This window comes from Ursus maritimus, unplaced genomic scaffold (genome assembly GCF_017311325.1).
Source record: "Ursus maritimus isolate PB19 unplaced genomic scaffold, ASM1731132v1 scaffold_36, whole genome shotgun sequence".
Classification (NCBI taxonomy): domain Eukaryota; kingdom Metazoa; phylum Chordata; class Mammalia; order Carnivora; family Ursidae; genus Ursus; species Ursus maritimus.
The window spans coordinates 4,379,714-4,385,330 of NW_024426230.1; the positions used below are offsets into that span (position 1 = coordinate 4,379,714).

At 39.0% G+C, this 5,617-nt stretch overlaps 1 pseudogene; it reads left to right on the plus strand.

Annotated features, from left to right (window-relative positions):
* Positions 1-3,356: 3,356 nt before the first annotated feature.
* On the plus strand, positions 3,357-4,349 carry LOC121100292 (annotated as a pseudogene).
* Positions 4,350-5,617: the final 1,268 nt, after the last annotated feature.

The window sequence follows — 5,617 nt, forward strand, 5'->3', positions numbered from 1 at the left end:
AGAAATAGCAAAACAGTAGAATGAGAGATTTGGAAGTTTTTCAGAATTAAATTTTAACCTTTTTTATTCCACCGGCTTCATTCTTTTGTAATATAAAATGAAAGAGATCATATGTACTGACATGAACAAAAATCTCTATGATGGTTGTTGTCTCTTTTGGAATCATGTTTGCCAGCACTACTCATACTCAGATCTATCTCTGATCTTTGCTTTGTGAGTCTTACCCATATGAATTGTACCACTCAGTCTTCCTTACCCTGAATATGAGATATGGGACTGGTATCTAAAATATACAAAGAATTCTTGAAGCTCAACCAAGAGAAAACAAATAACTCATTTTAAAAAAATGGGCAAAAGATTTGGTTATATATGATGGCAAATAAGCATATGAAAAGATGCTCCATTTCATAATGCTATCAGAGTAATGCAAATTAAAACAATAAGATACCAGTACACACCTATTAGGATGGTCAAAGTCCAAAGCACTGACAGCACCAAATACTGTGAAGCTGAAGCAACAGGAACTCTCATTCATTGCTGGTGGGAATGTAAAATGGTGCAACCACTTTTGAAGACATTTTGGCAGGTTTTTTTTTTTTTTTTTTTTTTTTTTACACAAAGCTAAATATTTAGTCTTGCTACATATAACAGTTCCATTCCTAGGTATTTACCCAACTGATTGGAAAACTTATGTCCACAAAAAATCTTCAAGTGTTTTTAGTAGGTTTACTCATAATTATAAGGAACTGGAAGCAACAAAGTTATCCTTCAATAGGTGAATGATAAACAAATTGTGGTACATCCATACAATGGAATATTATTTGCTGTTAACGGGAATAAGCTATCAACCCAGGTAAAGATACGCAGCATCCTTAAATACATATTGCTAAGTGAAGGAACATAGTCTGAGAGGTTGCATACATTAGGATTCCAATTATATGACATTATTAAAATGGCATATAAAGATTAAAACTATACAGATAATTTAAAAATCTAGTGGTTACCAGAGGTTTGGGAGGAGGGGGAGAAGGTTCTAATAAGTGAAAAATAGTTTTTTATTTGAGAGACTGAAATCCTGTGTAATACTGTAATGGTGAATACATAATAGTAACATCTGTCAAAAACCTATAGAATTTTATCACACAGAGTGACCCTCATGTATGTAAATATTTAAAAAAATATCTAGAAGGCTGGAGAATTCCCGATTGGAATACAGACTATGATGAAAGAATCTGACTGTATTACAAGTGTTAAAAACAACGACAAGGGCACCTGGGTGGCTCAGTCGTTAAGTGTCTGCCTTCAGCTCAGGGCGTGATCCAGGAGTCCTGGGATCGAGCCCTACATAGGGCTCCTCTGCTGAGAGCCTGCTTCTTCCTCTCCCACTCCCCCTGTGTTCCCTCTCTTGCTGGCTGTCTCTCTCTCTGTCAAATAAGTAAATAAAATCTTTAATAATAAAAAAAAACAACAACAAAACTTCACAAAGAAGGAGGTAGGGAGGAAAGGTGCTAATGTAAATAGCTGGAAATGAGTGGAGCCTTAAGGCAAATGCTTAAGGCAAAAAATTGTACTTTGAGCTGTTTCCCATGAAGGTATGAGTTAACAATGCTGTAAAGCTATAATATATATACTTAAATTGAACAATTAAGTAAATGAATAGAAGACAGTGGAAGCCAGGTTTCTCACTGTTAAGTGAAGGTTAGAAATAAGCAAGGGAAAGAGTTAGAATGATCCATGTGGTAAAAGATCAGAGCTGGAAACATCAGGATGAACTCATGTTTAGCTTAATATAGATATAAATGGTTACATACAGAAATATTTATAGGTATGTGTATATACACAGATTAGTAGATACAATTATATTTTCTTAATCTGTCAATTGAGAGGTCCTAGAAACAATGATAGCCCAGTAACAACAAGGATATCTAGCACCCAGATTTTGGTTTCTAATAATATCTCCAATAAGAGGAACCAGGGCTTCTTGGATAAATGGTTAATTCTAGGACTGGATCAGGAATTATATGAGTGTGGAACATTATGCAGTACTAGCAAGTAAGGAAGTGTTATGGACTAAATGTTTGTGTTCCTCCAAAATTCATATATTGAAATCTAATCCTCAATGTGATGGTATTTAGAGGCAGGGCCTTTGGGGGGTTATTGGGACATGAGGGTGAAGCCCTCATAACGGATTAGTGCACTTGTAAAAGGAGGCAAGAGAGGTAGTAGCTCACTCGATCTCTCTCTGCCATGTGAGAATACAATGATAAGTTGGCAGTCTACAACCCAGAAGAGGTTCCTCATGAGAACCCAACTTGCTGGTACCCTGATCTTAAGACTTCCAGCCTCTAGAATTGTGAATAATAAATTTCTGTTGTTATAAGCTACCTAGACTATGGTAGCCTTTATTGTAGCAGTTTGAACTAAGGGAATGCTCAAAACAAAACTTGTTAGTTTTGACAAAAACCTACATTGATGAGGTATGTTGAAAGGATAACAGCCAACTGAAAGAATTGCAAATGGCCAAAACTGGAAAAATAACCCCAGTCTAGCTATGAGGAAAAAAAGAGACCCCCCCCCCCAAATTACCTGACATGTATTCTTCAAATACATGTATCCTGGATGGGATCTTGGAACAGAAAAAGAATATAAGGTAATAACTAAGGAAACTGGAATAAACTATGAACTTTAGTTAATTAGAATGGTTCAACATTGGTTCATCACTTCAGCAAATGTATCTACAGATGTTAATGGGGAAACTATGCAGGGTAAAAATGAACTCTGTATTATCATCTCAGTTTTTTTTTTTTTTTTACTGTAAATCTAAGATTGTTCTAAAAAATAAGCTCTATTTTGAAAAAAGTATCTATTGTAAAGTCTAACACATAGTAGGTGCAAGGTTAGGAAAGGAATACCTTCATACATTCAAGAATTGTGCTCTTGAGAATAGAATAAAATGTTACAGCTTAAAATAACCCAAAGGACCATCTTGTTCAACTTCTACATAAGAAGGAAGATGAGAACAAGAGATGTTAAGTGACTTGCACAGTGTCATGGGGTAATGGAAAAGTAGGTGCTTTCCACAGACAGTATTGCTCAGCTAATGAGACCCCACATTATTGGAGTATTTGTCTGTATATCTGTATAACAAAGCTCATCTATGACACCCTTTCTAATTTGAGTAATCTTAACATGTTGAAAGGGAAAAGTTGGGATCCATAGGTTTAGTTAGGGACCTTTAAGACAATCTGGTTGTACAACTATAGATTTTAGAAAAGAGACCCTCTCAATATAAACTAATCATTAAATAAACGCACATTGAAGGAGCTTTTGGGATGGAATTAAAAATATATAGAAGCATGATTGCAGATAATTCCCTGAATGAGGAAAAAAACAGCATTGGAAAAATACATATTCTACATGTTGCAATGTTCTGTTTAGACCTTGGAAAACTGTCATTTGGTGGAGTTACTACAGGTCTCATTAGAAGAACTGAGGAAAATACAAACGCTTTCCAGGTGGTTATCAAGGAATTTTCATTCATCTTCTGATTTTTATACTATTAGGTTAATCTACTGTGTATAAATGCTATCTTTTGTTAGATGCTTTTCACAACTAATTCAAAATCTCCTTGTCAAATTATTTATTCTGTAACAATAAAAATTTTCAGATACGTTGACCATACAAAGAAAAAAATCTAGAAATACTGATCTGCTGTCCTGCCACCTTGCATTGTGAAGATAAGCAGTTTTCTGCTAAGACTGCTAGTGTCCAGCTCACAGAAGGCGCAGCTGCCTTCAGGGGCTGCAGAAGGTCGAGGGTTTCTGGGTGACCTTTTGGTTGAAGGTGTACAGCTGAGAGGTGGCCACCTTTGGCCCCCCCAATATCAACTAAGGGTGGCTACTTCAAGACATGCCTCAAGTTCCCCATCGACTGTCTTTTCTCCCTTCTGACCTTTTGGTTTCTGACCAAAATGTGGCACCCCGACATCTACGTAAAGAGGGATGTTTAAACTTCCATCCTCCACCTCGGTCCCCAAAACAGGGAACCACCCTCAGGGCGATGGAACCCCACCCAGAATGTCAGGATTATCCTCCGGAGCGTCCCTTCCCTCCTCATCGAGCCCAGCACCTTGTCATCAGCGACCGTGGACGCCTCGGTGCTGTACAGGAAGTGGAAAGAGCAAAAGCAAGGACCCGGATTGCACAGACCCGGAAGCCAGTCCGGCGACGGAGGTGGATGCAGAGGTACGCTGCGCAAAGCTGCCTACGGTGTGGGACAAGTACTTTGTGAACGCCGGGGGGCCCCCCCAATACCCCACGAGGGCTTGGACCTCTTGGAAGCGTATATGAGGACGGCGAGACCCAAGCCAAGGCCAATTCCAGCAGCAAGGAGTCCCAACACTGTGGCCCCCGCCGAATAACCTTGCCGGTTTTACTTCAGCAGGCCCGGTGTGTGGGCTCTTGCGGGCCCCCCTGACGTGGAGACTACCTCACGGAAGGTTTGTACTGCACCTCTCCTTGCCTTGTTGTTTTAGCTCTCACTTTCCTTTTCCATATTGGTGCTGGGTTTTCCTCTGCTTTGAGGGGAGGGACTGGCTACTGTTCAGTCCCTCGGAGTCCTGCTTGTGCTGGGCGCCTGCTTCCGGTCAGCGGAGGCGGGCGGGTCTGTGGGCTAACTGACTGCCAGAGGACCCAGACCGTGAATCTCTCTGCAGCTCCGGCTGGCAGGAGCCGGAAACTTTGGGTTCCCAGCTCGTGAGTGGACTGATTAATTTGTGGTCATCCCTTCTGCGGTTTGTTTGGAATCTATATAAAATGGCTTTATGAGGAAAAACAAAAAGGTCACCTCTACCAGTGGAACTTTGTTGAATAGATCAATGGGAGGTCATGGTCTGTAGTTTCAAATGTATATGGCCTGGGTCAAGGAAATTACACTTTATTTACCAATATTCTTAATTTGTCTTGTTGATTAGACCACAGTCTACAAAATCAGAGGAATCGTCAGTGTTGTTGCTTAGTTATAATGGATTTTCATTTTTAGTAATTCTTCAACAAGTAGAAAAGCAAAACTTCAGCTCTTTTGTTGTTGGTATTTTTCTTATTAAAGCAAAGGGACTGTCAATGTCTCTTCTTGAATTGAACCCTGATTATTTTACATTTTTTTCCTTTTACCCATTTTGTTTTGATTTTTCTCTACTTAACTGCCTTTTCTCATTCCAAAGTTAACTCTTTTAAACTTGAACATCTTCTTCGGAAATACTTTCTGGCAATCTGCCAATGTTTTCAGCACTGATAATGTGTCAGCTTTTAGGATTATTCAGCCTGTTGGTTTGTTTCTCTTTGAATTCATCTTTCTTCCCCCTTCTGATAGTTCTGTATTGTAAATTTCAGCTTGATTTTTACTGTGGAAGAAGCCATATTCCTTACTTAGGAGATAAATTAGAGAATTCCTTCATCGCAGAGAAGGTAGAAAGATCAAGGTGTGGTCACAGGAGTTTGATCATCACCTTAACTTGGGCAAACTGAGCAGAAAGGAGCTTCCTGATTCCATTAAATTTTGTTCTTACACATTCAGTGAACCAAGAGGATGATTTTAAATTCATTCAACTAGGCTTTTT